The following is a 19,061-nucleotide window of genomic DNA, read 5'->3' on the forward strand; positions in this document are numbered from 1 at the left end:
GTGGGTGCAGGGTAATCAGAAGGTCCCAGTGACTCTACAGTACCATCTCCACTTCATGGCATCTTCCACCCTGGTCCTGGTAGAAGGGGCTAGTTTGGAAATGCTCCTCATACCCTGCACTTGAGATTAACAGAGTTACTGATGTTCAAGGACAGGAGGAATATTGGGTGGCTATCTGTTGGTGACGGCTGGAAACTGGTGGTTCGAAAAGGCACAAGGCTCAGGACTGTTGAGAACGTTTCCCAGAGCTTCTGGTAACTGACAGTAAGGCACCTCAGTGAAGGGATAGCCACCTAACCATCCCAAATCCCCTGAGCTACCTGAGACCTACCCATTGGGCCGCCTCAGGGATCTGCATAATCCACACTGTAGGGCCCTTTGGCTCCAACTGAGGTCTACCTCAGGTCTATGACAGGGGTCCAAATGTTGGGATGGAGGTGCTTGTTGGTTCTAGTGGGCTGCACCCTGACTAACATTGTCCAGCATGAAATAGATACCAGTTCAATTGCTTGTACCCTTATCACCTACCAGATGCAAGTAGCTTAGTTACAAGTCTAAGTATCATAGAGCAGGAATCATACAGCCATCACCTGCCCCTTCTGTCCTGGTATGTACAAAGAATGTTAGCTGGCAGTTCTACCACTGCCTGAATGCCATCACCTAAGCAGACTCATATCCCTTGCTTTGGAATGACGATGTCCTCATGCCCTGACTTGTTCCAGCAGGTTTAGTTCACTGGACCTCCGCAGCAGGTACTGGCAGTTGGCCCTGGCAGCAGACTCAAAGAAGACAATGTTCACCCTGGGCAGTGACACTTCACTGCGATGCCATTTGGGTTATGCAGTGCCCCAGGCACTATTGAGCACCTCATAGAATGGACGCTGGCAGGAATCCCCCAGACGTAGTGTATCATCTACCTGGATGATTTTCTGGTAAATGTGTTGGGATTTGACCAGGCCCCAGACAATCTGTGGGAGGTTCAAAGCAACACTGCAGGCTGGCCTGGAGCTGCACTCTTCCAAGTAGCATTTACTCCAGCAGTGACTAATGTTTCTGGGACATGCCATTGACGGCAAGGGGGTGGCGACGAAACACCCCTGACCACAGGGAACATTAGTGGGACAATGAGACTACATTGGGTGAGCTACCTCCCTGCATGCCCTCAATGACTGGACTGAGTTTGGAGGAGGGAATCGTTGTGTGCAGTGAGTGTATGTGTTTTCGGAGAAGGTGGCCCTGCTTACCACAGAATAGGGCAAGCATGCAGAGCAGCTTCAGACCCATCATCCTATCATCCTGTGTGGTGCCATAACTCACGTGAAAATGGTCCTGCAGTGAGCAAGACTGACTGTGTGTCAAGTGCATGAGAGGCTCAGGCTCAGTCTGTGATCAGAGCCATAAAATCTTCCCTGCACACCATCCTCTGTCTCCATATATTCCACCACCTGTCTCTGCCACACAACAGTACTGTACTGTATGTCGACTGCAGCAAAAACGTATTACCCCAAATCTTAATTCCTAATGCCCAACAGCACTCCGAAAGTAATTTTTAAACAACTTGTATGCATAATCTAGTATGCTTTGACAGAAGGTAGCAGACTGTCATATTCAGCCCTTTGCTGTAGACACTCCAACTCAGAAGCAGGTTTTTCCATGTTTGCAGTTTGGGATTCAGATGCATATCTCCTTGAAAGAATCACTCTCTGAAATAAATTCAGATGTCGTGTTCATTGCCTTATAGTTTATATTCAATTCATAAATCAAACCAGATAAAATACACTGAGCTTTTGGCAGGTTTGGCAGAACAGCAGACACAACACCTCCCTCCAGAACGATCACTCCTGTAGATTCAGAGTGCAGGGAATCTGGAGTCTGCTCTGGTTCTTGATGAATGGCTGTGAGCATTCCCACTACCTTTAGCTGAATTCAGCATCTACATTGAAGACCAAAGGAAGGAGAGAAGAAAATTCAGTTTTTCAAGAAGAACATTCTTAAATGCGACTCATCATCAATCCAAGCCAGGGTAATGGCATAGTTTTTGAAAGACCTTGATAAAATAAAAACAACAACGACAATAATAATATAATTATGTGTGTATGTGTGAGCAAGAAAGAGAAAGAGAGAGAGAGCATATGAGGAGGGATATTTGGCACCAGGCCTTTCAGTGGGTTCTGCCATTCTTGAAGTTTGAAAATGCAAACCTGAAAAAAAAAAGTTTTCAAAGTCCCACTTTTCCACAGAAGTGCCAGTTTAAAAAGTTGAGAGAAAATCAGGAAAGTGAAATTTAATAGGAACCAATTGTCAATATTGTGGGGAATTAATATTTATTCCCAGGGTGACAGTCTCATGTGTGTCACCTAACCGACAGGAATGAGGGCCATCTAACTGATTTCAAACTTCCAAAGATATACTGTATATAAATGCAGTGTGCCTCACTTTCTTCAAGTTGTACCACCTGGAAGATTTTCTGCATTTGATTTCAAAAAGAATGAAATGTATGAAAAAATAAGAATAAAAAGCAGGTGCATGTCATGCAAATTGGCCGCACCTTCGTTGAGTAACGACCCTCTACAAGCAGTAGATGCAAACTGGGATTTCAGTCTTTTTTTCAAAATCCAGAAATATAGAAAATTATGAAAGAGGTATTTCAAATAAATAGGTTTTACTTTATGGAACAGATATTAACTTTACAGATAATTTTTTTAAAGCACTTGATTGTTTTGTCTTGATCTAACAATTTTAAGCAGTTTTCTATGCCGTTACCACCCGTTACCAATCAGGCAACTTCATTCAAATGTGCAATTGGATTTGATGTAGAACTCACCATTAGAGGATTTTTGCCCTTTTTTGGTCATTAATGATATTCACAAATATATAAAACATAGTACCCAAGGGCCTGCTCTCACCAAATCAAATCTGTCCCTTATTTTTAGAAAATACTTTTAAAAAGGTGCTTATTGTTTCTGGTAATTCAGAGGTTCAGGACAAAGGTGCAGTAGGGTAGAGCACTTTGACTGAAAATTAAACAATAAAGCAATAAGAATACAAATACATGAAAAATAACCGCTAGACTTTAGAGACAGTATATGGCATCATTATACAGTTATTATTTAATTCCGTCATTATAGTGTAGAGGACCCGCTCTACTCTGTGGGAAAAGTTCACTTAGTTGTTGTTATGGTGAATCCTGCATCATTACAGTTAATAATTTTTATGACCTAAGCTTTTACATTCACAGTGTGCATACATATGAGTTTTTACCAGCTTCCCCAATAAGTAAAGTAATGATTGTAATTTCAATTACATTAGTTGACAGTGTACATATGAAAGCTTAAAAGATACAGCTTAAGGGTAACCTTTAAAATGTTTTAATTCTCAAACTGTATTGCAGATATATAGAAGTTCCATATTGGAGGGGAATTTAGTGTAAGGCCCAATCCCAATTCTACCCCTTACCCCTACACTTTCCCCTACCCCTCCGTTTGGCGCGTTCACGTGTAGGGGTAGGGGTGTCTCAATTCTCTTTTGATTGGAGGGGTAGGGGAAAGGGGAAGGGCTAGATAGCCCTCGAAACGAAGATTTTTCGGGACCTCACTTCAAACGAAGGGCTAAGAGAAATTTACAACATGGCTGCCCACTCGAGCAAGCAGACCCATAAATGTTAAGTAATTTTTGCCATTAATAAGGATTTTTATGACATTTTTTCATTACATGTATATTACCATCAATCTTGTGTTTGTGTTTACGGTGATGTTCTGTAAAGAAACGTTTGAAAAAAAATTGCTAAAGTTTGCTTGCGGATAGCACTGATTGCACAATATAAGGAAATATATTTTTATGTCATATAACGTTACCCGGTAACTGACTGCATGTGGTAACGCGTTGTTTTGTTTTGCTTACGGCCATATGTGTACATGTAAATGAACGGTGCTTACACTATTCGTACTTATTGCAACATGACAACATTTTTGTAAATAAATTATATTCTGTATAGGGACAGCTGAGGAAACCCGAAGGCTCATACGTTTTCGAGGTGAAAATGAACATCTGTTTTTAAAGTCCAAATACGGCGCAAAAAAACTTTGGGAGTGAGTAATCTTTACATGCTACGATGCTGACGGCGACATCTTGGAATTTGTGATAAACATCGGCGCATGTCCTCTGACGTAACGTTAGGAGGTAGTGACAATGACGTATAACAGTGTAGTAGTGGTGTCCCATTTCTTAGGGGAAATTTTTTAACCCTACCCCTTTCCACTTCATTTCAAGGGGCAAGGGGAAGGGGCGAGGGGTAGGCAAAGGGGTAGAAAATAGAATTGGGATTGGGCCTAAATGTAAATTCTTATAAAGCACTACCATTGCTCTTGTACAGCACAAGGTCAGAACACACAGATAAGTATCTATCTGCTTGAATTTTTCAAATATAACTGTAGCTATTAGGCATCGCTCACTTACGTTACTTTCCAGCCATTTAATATAATTTATCGCAGAAACCACACTTGAAATAAGACAAAGCAAAACATTTGGTAATACGAGAAAATGAATTTGCAGAAAGATATCTATAAAGGTATCTATATATATCTGCATGCATTGTTACGGATGCAGAGAAGAAAAGACACTTCAGGAACCAGGAACGAGGAGCGGCCTTATTTGAGATGAAAAAACTCCTGGAACTTGCTGTGAGAGCGAAAAATAACTCTCGTCGCTACTTCCAAGGCGACACACAGAAAACGTACTCAGAAACAGGCAGGGGTCGGGCGACGTGCATGGGAGATCGAGGGGGCAGGAAAGTCTCGGGGTCTGGGGGCGAAAACAGGGTGCAGGTAAGCAGGCAGACAGACAGGGATAAAGGCTCAAACTCAAGACTGGCCATGGAGATCTCGCATCAGAGTTTCAGCTCAGGCAAACTAAAATAGGCTCCACTGATTAAACCGCTAGCTGAGAGGTCAGATTGCCAAGGAACTGGAAAAACCAGAAAAACAGGGTGAGAAGCAGGTAAACCGGGCAGTTTCCATTTCTCAGGAAGGTAATCCTCGTTGGGGTCCCCCAGGGGGCGTAGTCCTTCTGACGTCACTAGGGGATCTCTGGGGTTGGTCCTTGACATCCATTTGCAACAATTTTTATCAAATTATTTTCCACATAGGTCAAACACTATCATGGAGCAAAGTAGCATCTCTTGAAAGTATGCCTTTCCTAAATGACTGACTATTTATTCATCATTATTGCTGTCTAGTGCTGAGTGATCCTTAGTGACCTTCTCCTGCAGGAGCTCTCCATTGCACTCTGCTTATATGATTATACAGCAGTAATAATCTTAAATGTTTCAATGGGTGATATACTATGTCAAAGTTTCTCCCATTACTGAATGTTTTGCTCCACTGTTTGACAAGTTTTTTGTTCACAAATTTTCCAGGTCTTCTATAAGTGACATATTAATTGGACACATTCAGTGACAGATAAAATAGCTATATGCGAAAGCTTACAAATATGAATATCTGCACCTCCACAGGCCTCTACTAGGTTCTTCGAGACCTTGTCAGTTGAGGGATGTGTAATGCAGCTTCACACTGGCAGAAAACAAAAGAACAATAGCTGAAAAAAGTTGGGGGGAAATGTGCCAATTTTGTCTTTTCAATATTTACTTTCTTGGAGGTATTGAAAATATTAGTTTTCATCTGCTGAATGTGACAGTCATTGAGCTACAAAATCCATATTTAATCACTGTATAAGATATTTTGTGTATAATTCAGAATAACTTCAATTTCATGGCAGGGTAAAAATGCAAATGATGACCTTAGTCTATCTGGTGTAACATTCAATGCATTTAAAAGGAGACAGAATTTTAAAAAGATACTGTCAATGCCTTTCATGAAATTCTTTATCCAAAGAGAGAACAGCACTGTTTCAACACACATTCCAACATGCACTGGTACGGCATGTTACCACACCATGAAAAAACTCAGGACCCTGGTTGGCAACCCCCCAGGTCAAAATGCAGTCCAGTCCTACGCTCCGGAAATGGCCATCTATCTGCCTCTTCCAGATGGTACATAGGCATCCCCTCAGCCCTGTTCCAGTCACTCGGGTCCTCACTTGGGACTCCCTGAGCAACCGTTCGTTCGACAAAAAATCCAACCAGCAGTACCCAAGGATTCCCCGAAGAGACACAGTACCAAAGGAGTCCAGTCTTCATCTCAGCTCACTGGATAGGATCCATGTCTCACAGCCTTACAGCAAGACGGGGACCACTAGGATTTTAAAGACTTGGATCTCTGTCCCCTTACAGAGATATCAGGAGCACCACACACCGCTTTCCAGCGACCTCATGACCCCCCCCCCATGCTCTCCCAATCCGTCTGCTGACTTCATAAGAAGAGTCACCAGAGACATGAAAGTCACCGCTAAAGTAAGTGAGACAGACACACTGCTGAGGACTGTGTCCAATGGGTCAGGCTTGAATCTTGGATTTTATCCAGGACGCTAGCAAACCAAGGGACTCAGATTCCATGTTCAGTCTCTAGAGAGCCCCGATCAGAGCCTCTGTTGACTCCATAAAGGTCGCAGCATTGCCGGTACAGTCAAGATCAGTAAATCTTTCCTCATCAACAGATGCCCCACAACTGCTGGACCCCAAGATCCTACCTAATCACCCTGTCCATGCAAGCACTGAACAGAGAATGAGCAAGAGCACACCCCAGAAGAACCCCAGCATTCACAGGGAAGAATGCAGAGGTTCTGCCTCCACTCTGCACAGCACTCACAGTATCGGTGTACAGGCCGCCTCTGATGTTCAGCAGCTTCTGGGGGATTAATAAAGTCTCAGGATATCCCACAGGGAAGCTCAATCAGCCGAGTCAAACACTGCAAAGAAACCCTGCCAATATTCGCATTTGCGCACAATGAGAACCTCAATGCCAGGATGCAGTTGATAGTACACTTCTTCATTCCTGTTGAGGGTGACCCAACCAAGGACCTTACCCAGCACTTCGAGCAGTGTTATCCCCCAGTAGATGCTGCAATCCAGGCGATTTACTTTCCCTTTTCAGATAGGGACAAGTCCCATTATCCGTTTGGTTGGGATGACACCCGTCTCCCAAATGAAACCAAAGATTGTTTGCAATGCCAAGAGGACAGCCTTACCACCAGCCTGGAGAAGTTCACCCTGGATACCACAGATCCCTGCAGCCTTCCCTACCCTCAGCTCGTTCACCACTCATGTATTCTCAGTCAGATTGAGTGGTTCACAGCAAATTGGGAAAATCTGCAGAATAACTTCCACAACACAACCACAACAAAATAACTGAGAAATACGCACTTCTCGGAAATAAAATCTAAGCTGACACATACACTCCATCTATTAAAAGGTCTTCTGCCACAAATTAATATTAACATCACTGAAGTAAAAATTCTTTTATTTCCCCTTCCCAGCTCATTTGTGGTGTTTGTTTAGTTTGGACAGGACTTACGGTAGTTAATATACAAAAATAAATTGGAATAATCTTTTAAAGTTATACATTTCATAAGTTACAAACACCAGTCCAGCTGTATACCGTTTTGTGTGAAAAAGGGACTCAAAGCATAGGAAAATTCATATTTCTTGGACACAGTTGTCATGGATGCCTTCTGTTTGAGATGTCGGACTCAAAAACAACTGTCATTGCAGAAACCTAAAACGCACAATCTCAGCTGCTACACTGCAATTGTGGCTGTTCTCCAGGTAGCCATTACACCATTTGATTCACAGAGTAAATTAATATCTTGAAGTTCTGGTAGTGTATTCTATTCCCACAGAAAAAAATGAAGAGAATGCCCACAGCAGTATATTATGGGCCTCCATAAAAGTGAATCACAAAAGGATTTAACGAGGACCTAAATCACAAATGGAAACTTTGCCGGTGATCCAACAAATAAGGTGAAAGCTGCCACACCACTCTTGGTACATTATTGGCGGTCATCAAAATGCCAGAGAGGTAATCTGAACAAACACTAACGTGCAAAATTATTAATTATGCCTGCCATTGTGGCAGATTTCAGCTGTGCTTCTTGGATCTTGCACGAATGTGGATTTTTATACGTTTATAGTGAGGCGCCCGATGTGGATAGATTTCCGTGGCAATATTTATGACATTTGTACCTTCCTCAAGGTGTCAAGTTGCTTGTTTCATACTTTCAGCCGAATGGGGCTCTCATTTATCAAACTTTACATATACTTCACAGTGAAAAAATGCGTACATACAAAAACAAAAAATGGCATACACACAAAAAAATCTTATCAAACTTGGGTTATGCAAATTTCCCTTTGATAAATCCTTGTAAATGTGCGCACATGCACGAGCCTGAGATCCGGCTTAGGTGTCACCCACAAACATCTATAAATGGTCAATGCAAATGAACTGCACACTCATATCATATGCAAATCAATCTTTTCTGGTCTCAAAGTCCGACGATAGAGACTAATTAAAAAACTAAGATGAAGAATTTCTAACAGTGCAAGGTGTCACGATTGCGGAGAAGGCGAGCCGGGAAGCAGGCGAGCAGAGCCGGTAATACGGAAAGTCGGGGTTTATTACGGGATACGGGCAGACATCGAAACAGCAGACATGACAATACATGACACTACAATGACTAATCTGGGGAAGACTGACTGAGACTCAGACTAAATACACATGACAAGGCAAAAGGAATAGGCAACAGGTGATGACAATCAGGCAAAAACAGGAGGTAACGAGGTGGGCGTGGCACACATTAGGATCGGACGGAGCTGGGCGTGACACAAGGCAGGGGCACAACAAAATGTTTCATTTGGGAGCCTAAGCACATGTGTCACAAATAAGAAAATGTGTAGACATACTATTTAGTTATCACATATGTATATATCGTACAGTTTCTAGCACATTTGCACTATTTTACACTTTTGGATTACATGCCAAATCAAATTTCATTGTTTCAGTAATTTGTAATACATAAAGTTGAATCTAAAAAAAAAAATCTCTTGAATGACAACACATTTCCATTGCAGTAAATTCTGTCAGCTCTACAAAACACATTATACCCGAAATAAAAAAGAGGTCTGATCTGACGTTAGAGGAAAAGAAATCTCTTGCTGGACACAGTTTTGCACTGTTTCAGAAAATTTAACAAATTAACTAAGCATATGGTCCACTTCTCTTTCTTCCAATTGTACAGCAAAGTTTAATATTGTGTGAGAAATTAGTCCTTTGTGGCTCTTTTCAAAGCCAAATCCCATGAAATGGGTCAGAACATTCTTCACAAACGCAGCACTTGATTTCCAGAGCTACAGTGGGTATAATGGCACAAACAGTAACACGGCCCTTGCTATTTCTGCAGAAGAGAGACTTCCTTATTGATCTATAGAACTAACATATCAGAGAAACCTTGGACAGGTAGCACTAATTCTTACAGGTCAGTGTTTTTACAGGCCTGTCCTTATCGATGACAGGGAAATGGGATGATGTGTGATTTTTCTAGTTCATTTCAAAGATCCCTGTTTCCTGATTGTCAAAGTCCCACCTATAAGCTGAAAGCAATGTCATCTGACAACATGAACCTGGAAGAAAGATGATGTCTTTCAAGCTGGACTAGAATATCCATCCATCCATGAGGTGTCCAATTTGGATATATTTCTGTGGCAATATTTATGTCATTTGTACCTTCCTCAGGGTGTCGAGTTGTTTGTTTCATCCTTTTAGTTGAATGGAGTTCTCATCCATCCATCCATCCACCCATTTTCTGCAACTGCTTATCCTATTCAGGGTCATGGGGGTCCAGAGCCCATCCCAGCGGCTATAGGCGCAAGGCAGGAAACAATCCAGGATGGGGAACTAATCCATCGCAGTGGACTAGAATGTTTCTCAATAAATACTACTTCCTTATTAATACATTATTGATTGAATAATTTCTAGCCCTTTATTCCCTCATGTCTAGTTCCTTAAACTACCTAAGTTTCAGTTTCTCCTTTAAAAGTATCTCATATGCACAAATACACGAAGCACCATTTCAAGATCCTCTGAGTTTTTGAAAAGGATGAAGAAAGATAATATCTAGATGCGCTTATGGCATTAAGAACTGGAGGTCTTCACTGCTAGAGATGCCCCATGAAGCATGAAAAGTTATTGGAGCATGACATAGTCCAAACAGCATTGTGTTAGACTCCAGATTACCCAAAAGTGGCGCAGAACTTAGACTTCTCCTTATTCATCTATACCAAGATCATGAGACTGCTCACGCCTGCTGGGTGCAAAGTGCTACCAGCAATGCCATCAGTTGATGCTGTTATTTGCTGCGAAGGGAAAACAGTTCTTATAGGCTGTTTAATTTTCTGTACTCAACACAAAGCTGTATAGCGCCATCTTTTTTTTTTTTTTGGACAACCGCAATAGGGAAAAAACAATGGCTAAAAGCTTATCCCAAACAATTTGACTTTCTAGGAGCACATAAATATAATCTCACATTGAAGTGGTGGACAGTGATAACAGCAGAATATAGGCTTTCTTGAGGAAATGTATTATGTTGTTTCAGTAGAGAAGTACAAAGTATTATGCTGTCAGTCTGGGTAAATTATCACACTAAACTTAAGAAGAAAGGCGTTACTGCTGTTGATGAGGAGTGAGACGCAGCCAGGAAACAACCATAACAAGTGTGTCATGTAATTAGCTTTGGGGTAAACTATATTAGAACTATAGGACCTTCATTTTCAGAAACTTTTTCCATGTTCAATATTTAATGCTTAGCTACAACTTCACACAACACCATTCAACACTGCCTGTTACGAAAACCTAGCGGTCTGTAAGCCATACAAGGCATCTGTACTGAAGATAAGTGAAACCAATCAACATACGTCATTATAGTATCTACAAACTACATTCATCAAGAAAGCCTGGAACTTTAGGGGAAGTTAATGAAGTGATTTTACCATCCTATGCATGAAAAGGTTTTATTGAAATGAAGCATTTGTTACTCTAAATTCTTAACCACTATCAGGTGTTTGTTGAATCTAGGTAGAAACCCGTAAGTACTGTTTCACAACGACCCACTGGGAATCCACTGTTCACTGGCAGTTCTCACCTGCACCATGTAGGCAGAGAGCTACAAAAGGTTCTTCACAGTAAGCCGAGTAGCCACACTGTGAAGAATGCTAACAGCGCACGGCTGGTGCCTGTTAATTGCCTCGACTGGGTGGGGGCGTTTCCCCCAGCGCAGAAAGCCTAGGGTAAGCGAGCTGCTGACTTATTGTCTCGTCCAACTAGACAGCCCAGAGGACATTATATCGCAATCTTGAATTCCTCAAAAGCAGCCGCCATTTTCTTTGATAGCTCCTTGCGTTACCTTGTGTGCCTTCACAAACGCAAACCATTTGATTGACAAGTTTCAGAAGTTAATCACTTGTCTTGTCTTCCTAGCTGTTGCCTAGATTCCCAGAAATGTAGGGTACTTTTGGGTTGACATTTCTGTGGAGTTCGTCATATACAAGTTGGGCACGCCATAACCAGCATTGTGAGGGAGCGTCAGTTATGGCACTACGGCCATGTGACTGGGCAAGCTAGGTCAATAGAGTTCACTTTCTTTGCTTGATAGTTCTTGCACAAGTTTGACCTGTTTTGGTTGTGGTGTTGCCGAAGAAGACCAGTCAATCAGCCATAATCCTGATGGGATGGCAGGCCATTGAAGTGAGCTGTGAAAGCCATGCTGTTTGAGATTGCCATGGATTAATTAAGGAAAAGCAACTCAAGAGATTGAGAGCCACCCATGCAGAACCCACACTCACCCTAACAAATCCTCAGTGGTTGGACATTTCAAATATTGTCTCAAGAGTCCAGAAGGTCATCTTCTACTTTCTAATTTATACTGCCAAGCAGGTGTGCAAAAACTACTGACTGATGCTGTATATTTAAACATTAGCCTTTTCCTTCAGCTTGATTAAAATGATTCATAATGTATTCATGTTATGTAACTTCGAGAAATTTTATAATACAAATAAACAGTTGTAGTAAACAAGACACTTATACATATGGTAATTTGATGTATGTTTCCATCTGTTTTATTCTGCATAGTCTTTAACAAAATAAAGCTGATCGTTTACTATAAATTTAATGTGTTTATGTTAATGATGCATTTCAGCTGCTTGGATAAATGTGCCTTCTCCTTTAGGATGTCTGAGAGTTCTCTGGCTTTATTTTAATTATGCATCTTGTCCCTTTATCCTGTAATTTTTTTGTACTTCAGGAAGACCTTGCTGTTCACAATTACCCTTTGGTTGCTGAAACCTGTTTGAAAACACCCATATTCAGAAATAGGTCTAAATAGTGTATCACGGGCATTTTCTCCATCTGATGTCACCAGTCTGCCTTTAATTTTTCATGACAAATAAAACAAGGACCGACATTGCTATTCAGATTCCGTTTGTCATATTATAACTATCATAGTACCTATATTCAAACCGTATTCTGGTTGTGAACCATAATGTAACCTTCAAATAGTGTAAGAATTCATTTGCATTCAGAATTTCATCTGTAGTCCTTTGGAGGCTGAGCCAACAGCATACATCACTGTAGGGCAACACAGGCACCTGCCCCAAACAAGCTGGGATAATTTGCATTCCCTGGTCCTATTTACTATAGAAAGCTAATGCAGCACAGAGGGGATTAAAATTCATGCTGTAGGATGTACCTCACTTGCACTATTGGGAAGCCCACAATTTTTTCACAAATTCTAAATAGTAATAATAATTCATCCCTCTATTTTCAAACCACTTACCCTGGTCTCAGCTGTGGGACTGGGGCCTGGAGCCTCTCTCCAGCAGTGTAGGGCACCAGGCTGGGGTACACTTTAGATGGGGTGTTAGTCCATCACAGGGAATTCGCATGCACACATACAATTATACTCTATGGGGCAATTTGAGCAACAAATTAACCTAATTGCATGCCCTTGGCCTGCAGGAGAAGTCTGGAGTAACAGGAGGAAACCCATGCATCATGGGGAGAAGACGCAGACTCCACACACAGAGTGCAGGCAGGATTCCATCCGCCAACCGTGGAGGTGAGAGGCAACTGTGCTGCCCACTGAGCCAACATTATGCATTAATGCTAATGCCATGCTAATGCTAATGCCGATAATAATAACGACAACAACAATGCAAATTTTCGTGGCACTTGAGCTTGTTGCAAGGATAGATCCAGGAAGCTACAGTACGTGAATGATTATTTCAGCACAGAACCGCTGTGTAAGGCCGCTGGCTCCAACGGGAACATGTCACTACGGACCCCTTCGGGAATGTGCCGTGTCTCACCTTAAGGGGAACTGTCAGGTTTGCTTCGGTGAGACTAGACTCACAGATTCACTCGGGCATATCTCTCAGACCCATGACAACTTCCAGCGAATGATAAGTGGCTCACAAGCACATTTTCACAGTCCTTTTACTTGTAGAAACCTAAAGAGGAGAAGTGTACTATTGACAGTTTCAAAACCTGCATATTTCTGCAGTACTTCTATGTATTTTATCTGATAAAGAAAAAGAAAAAAAAAACTTTTTAAAATCTGCTTATTATGCTGATAGGCTCATCATTCATTGTCCTGAAACCCTGTTAAGGAAGCAATTTGGGAAATTCAGAATTTAAATCAGTTTGATCTGTATTTCAGGGGACACTGTATTGTCTATTTAAAAACAAACTCTGGCTGTTGCCAATTACAAATTGATAATCAGCGTACAGGTTTTTTTTTTTCCTTTTTTCAGATGTGACTTTTGACCCCTGCGCAAAAGCAATTCCTGAGAAAATCATAAAAATAAGTCCACGTTCATTAAGCTGAAAAAGGCTACAAAGCAACGGTCGGACAGATAGTGTAGAGATGATAAACCGTTCCATACCACACTCGCACAGAATGATTGCCTGGTATTTCTCATTCTATGAGCCAGGTGAGCAGCATTTCAGGAAAATCTCAGCATGGCTCACTTGCATTGACTTGTGTCAGTGTTGATAAGCCCAAGGGAAGAGCTGAGTGCCGTGCATGGAAGCATGATCAGGTAAAACGATAAAACTTACCGCCATTCAACTGGAACACTGCTGCTTGTTTTCTGCTGATAACCTAAAAGATCTAGAACAGGGGTGGCCAACTTTATCCACAAATGGCCAGTGTGGATGCGGGTTTTTGGGATAACCTTTAGGTCAGCTGTTCAAATCCAGGTGTGAGGAGTCTTCAGCCAATCAGTCCTCTAATTAGTAACCTAATTAGGGAGTTCCAGCAAAAACCCGCATACACAGCGGCCCTTTCTGGATAAGATTGGCCACCCCTGATGTAGAACGATACTGGTAAAATGTTCTACTGTATGTTTTGTGTTTTGCTAGACAAAATAAAGCATTGTATTCTATTTTGGTGGAGAAATACAGAATTTAAATCTGCTTTGGTCTTCAAGGTCTCGAGTTGGATCTCCAGATTGAGATTCCAAAACATCAGCACCAGAATCACTGTAAGACATTTCCAAGACTGGGGATTCGGCTCCCATCCCCACATCTGTGTGTAGTTTGCATGTTCTCTCTATGTACAGTGCCCTCCATAATGTTTAGGACTTAGACACATTTTGCATACATTGCATACATTTTGGTTTCACCATGTAGAAATGACAACACGTTATCGAAAGTTTCCCTCATTGCAGGGCACCATAATGTTTGGGACATTTGGTTTCACAGCTGTTTGTGATTTACTCAGGTGTGTTTCATTGCTTCATTAGTGCAGGCATAAGATTCCTAGGCTTGCTTCTAACATATGGGGTCTGTAGTTGCCATTGTTAAACACGAGGAGAAAAGCTGTACTAATGAAAGTCTATCCATCCATCTCCACTTACTCCCAACTGGGGTTGCAGGGGGGACTGGAGCCTATCCCGGGAACAAGGGGCACAGACAGGACCCAACCCTGGGCAGGTGCCAACACAGGGTCAATTTAGACATGCCAATCAAGCAGCCCTGCACACTTATGGGTTGTGGGAGGAAACCGGAGCCCCCAGCAAAAACCCACACAAACAGGACCTATGGCCGACCCTGGGATCAAACCCAGGACCTTCTTATTGTCAGGCAATAGTGCTAACCACTGCACCACCATGCAAAGAAGCTATTATAAGGCTGAAAAACAAGAATAAACTCATAGATAGACATCGATCAAACTTTAGGATTAGAAAAATTAACTGACTGGAATATCATTAAGAAAGAATGCACTAATGAGACTAGGAAAACCTCCACTGGTGATGGCAGAAGAATCCTTACTGTGATAAAGAAAAATCCCCAAACACCTGTCCAACAGATCAGAAAACAGTCTTCAGGAGGCAGGTGTGTCTTCGCTGCAATAGAGGTTTGGCAGAGCATCACCAGAGAAGATACACAGCACCTGGTGATGTCTGTGAATCGCAGACTTCAAGCAGTCGTCGCAATGCAAGGGATATGCAACAAAGTACTAAACATGACTGCTTTAATATGCACACCACTGTTATGTCCCAAACATTGTGGTGTCCTGAAATAGGGGGGCTATGTAGAAAAAGTGCTGTAGTTTCAACATGGCGAAACTAAAATGAATGCAAATAACTTTAATTATGTCTGAATTGATATTTTACACTTTGGAGCAGAGGGGTAAATCCAGGAAATACGTGTCTTTGTCTAAAACATTATGGAGGGTGCTGTAGTGTGGATTTCCTCTGGCTACTTCAGCCTCACTTCGTAGTCTAAGTACATGGATTAATTGCCCCCTCTGTCAAGTGAGTGAGTGTGTGTTTGTGAGCCCTGTGATGGACAGGTGTCCCCCCCCCTGCCTCCTGGGACTGGATCCAGACTCACGACACTGGTTAAGCAGTGTGTAAGATGGGAAGATTCCTTGCAATATAATTATTTTGGGAATGAACACTTAACAATGAACTGCAGTTTTAGTACACAGACTCGTATAAGCCTTAGCTTATACCAGGAGCATACCTAAAACCATTTTTCACTGAAATTTGAAATTTTTACATTTATAATAATCCAAATACACCAGCCTGATAACTTTTCACTACATCTCATCACTACATACAACCTTTCTTATGGGCACATTTGAGTAGGAAGTGGTGATTATGAAATCAAGTTCCCGCAACTAAATTCAGTAATGAGGCACTAGCATTCAGGACTAGCCATTGGCTACAGGAGACATAGACGGTTCCGTAAATTCCAAGGAGAACGGTGAGCCTGAAGCAATCAAAGAAGAGTTAGATGCTGTTGGAGTGATATGCTACAAAGTTAGTTCTGAAGGGCTCCCTCATTTGATTTCAACACATGGTCAGAATCAGACCTAACACTGATAGTCCAAGACGTGTGCATGATGATGGGTAACCAGAGACACGGCAGCTCACCGTCGGCTAAGGGGCAGAATGTCACCTGATCTGCTGGCCAGCCTTCTAACACAGTACACCTAACCTGACACAGATCATAGCCTAGCCCAAAGCCTACCTTAAAAACACACACAGAATACTTACCTTAGCCTACTGGTAGGCAAAATCATTAACACAAAGCCTAACATAAAAAAATGTCGAATGTCTAATGCAATTTACTGAATAATGTATTGAAAGTTGGTGCAGTGGTTAGCACTGTTGCCTCGCACCTCTGGGACCTGGGTTTGAGTCCCCGCCTGGGTCACATGCGTGTGGAGTTTGCATGTTCTCCCCGTGTCGTCGTGGGGTTTCCTCCGGGTACTCCGGTTTCCCCCCACAGTCCAAAGACATGCTGAGGCTAATTGGTGTTGCTAAATTGCCCTTAGGTGTGTGTGTGAGTGAATGGTGTGCGAGTGTGCCCTGCGATGGGCTGGCCCCCCATCCAGGGTTGTTCCCTGCCTCGTGCCCGTTGCTTCCGGGATAGGCTGTGGACCCCCACGACCCAGTAGGATAAGCGGGTTGGACAATGGATGGATGGATGTATTCAAAGTGAAAATCATTCACCCTTCGTATGGTTGAAATATCGTAACATGGACCATCGTAACCTGGGAACCGTCTGTATAAATATATCTATCCATAACCATTTATCCAGTACAGGATTTCGTTGAACCTGGAACATTTCAGGAAGTATGGGATATGGAGCAAGGGCTGTGCAGAAGAGGATTCAACTTCATTGTTTCTCAATACGCTCCTCAAGGACCCACAGATGTTCAAGCCAGACAGTTCACATTTCTGCTCCCTCCCAGAGCAAAAACATGAACTGTTTGCAGGTCCCGGAGGATCGGATTGAGAAACACTGGACATATATTTATATACAGGCCGAGAAGAGGTTTGGGAACCAGTGTGGGGTTCGTCTAGCTGTCCAAGAAGATTTCAACTTCTTGAAACAGAGAAGAAATTCTTGTTTTTTTTTTTATTGTATCACTCTTAATTTGCATATGTTCTGATGTTTATTTCTGGCCAGATATACTTACTATCCACATAAAGCTTTAAACATTGACTGCCTCTGCCCAAGACTTTTGCACAGATCTCACACATTCACACATAAGTGTGTGTGTGTGTGTGTGTGTGTGTGTGTGTGTGTGTGTATATATATATATATATATATATATATATATATATATATATATATATATATATATATATATATAAAAGGTATAAATATGTGTGTGAATGTAGATTTCTTTTAATAACTTTGCATGAATCACATTCAGTTATGTTCAGGTTTTTCTCTCCTGTCTCAATGATTTTCTGTCATCAACAATAAAGTTGCTTGTGCGTAAATAATTGTGATTAGCCTAGAAACTAAATTTAGGCTCAGCATGTGCTTATGGGCTATGGGCGGAAACCTGTGTAAATAAAGGGGTAACATATCTGCACAAGCCAAGGCCTGGCATTTCTGTGCCTGAGACTGTAAAAATGTTCCCAGCTAGCTGAAGGGATACCTTACAGGGGACTGAAACACATAACACATGCAAGAAGCTGATAAAGACCCCCTTTTCATGAAAAGAGCAACTTTGCATAAACATTGTAATTATATGTTTTTGTCATTAATATTAATATACATTATGAAGGAACAAAATCGTCTTTTATAATGCACCATACGTAAAGCCTATTTGGTTAACCTACAGTATGGCAGAAACGCTAATCCAGAGTCCTGTGTTTGATTTATGTCCTTTACAAATGGTGCTCAGTGTATGTCTGTATGTATGTCTGTGAATGAGCCACATCTGAGTACAATTAAGGTAACAGCACATGAAATGTTCCGGGTGATGCCCCAAACAGACAATTTCTTAGGAAATAGGACAGTATGACCCTGTCAAAGACCCAGTCACATTGTCAATTTTGCCGTTTCCTGGTTCCAGAAAATAATTCATGTGAATTAATTCCAGTCATTATCTTATACACTTTGAAGCTTTCATTTATGTCATTATTCTTTGATCCCATTTGTAAGGTCACATCAACAGAGCCCTTGGAGGAACAGAAATTCTTTGGCAACGATGGCAGTTCATGCAGAAAAAGTGATTTTGAAAAATTACGCAGGCAGAGAATATACAATTTCCGCTAAACTTGCAGCAGTGTCCAACCTATCTACACTGTGAGTGGAGGCAGTCAGCCAATGGCAGTGACTTGTTCTCTCCTATCAGACATATTGAAGAATACTGGGTTGGGATTTCCCTAATGTGACAAATTTGTCTTTGTTTGTCATACTAAGGATGTAATCTTGATGTAGTGCAATGAAACATTTTAATGTTTTAAAGGAAAAAAAAACTGAGTTCGAGACTTTAATATGGAGCACATAGACTCCCTTGCTATAATGTGGAAAATGATTAATGAAAGCTATCCAGATGTTTACATTTATTTAATGGTATGACAGCAACCGTATGTGATTATTCTGCATGTGTTTATTAGAACACATCCTTCCGATAATGGTTTGGATTTTATACTTGACCGAAAATAAATGTGATTCTTTTGAGTCCAATTTTTCAGCTCCTGCCACATGATTTTCTGCTTGAAGGCTCATTGTTACTCTTCCTGACCCATGGAAGAAGAACTCAAAAAGGAGGCCATGCAGCTGCATATCTGCTGGGCACTAATATCA

The 19,061-nt window shown here is 41.6% G+C and overlaps 1 long non-coding RNA gene across 1 annotated transcript; it reads right to left on the minus strand.

Moving 5' to 3' along the window:
• Nucleotides 1-1,726: 1,726 nt before the first annotated feature.
• Nucleotides 1,727-14,111, minus strand: LOC111859787 (uncharacterized). The gene is made up of 3 exons (XR_002841895.2): nt 14,058-14,111; nt 4,737-4,800; nt 1,727-1,933 (listed from the first exon to the last, which is right to left on the minus strand). It is a non-coding gene; the product is annotated as an uncharacterized lncRNA (long non-coding RNA).
• Nucleotides 14,112-19,061: the final 4,950 nt, after the last annotated feature.

This window comes from Paramormyrops kingsleyae, chromosome 10 (genome assembly GCF_048594095.1).
Source record: "Paramormyrops kingsleyae isolate MSU_618 chromosome 10, PKINGS_0.4, whole genome shotgun sequence".
In the NCBI taxonomy this organism is placed as follows: Eukaryota; Metazoa; Chordata; class Actinopteri; order Osteoglossiformes; family Mormyridae; genus Paramormyrops; species Paramormyrops kingsleyae.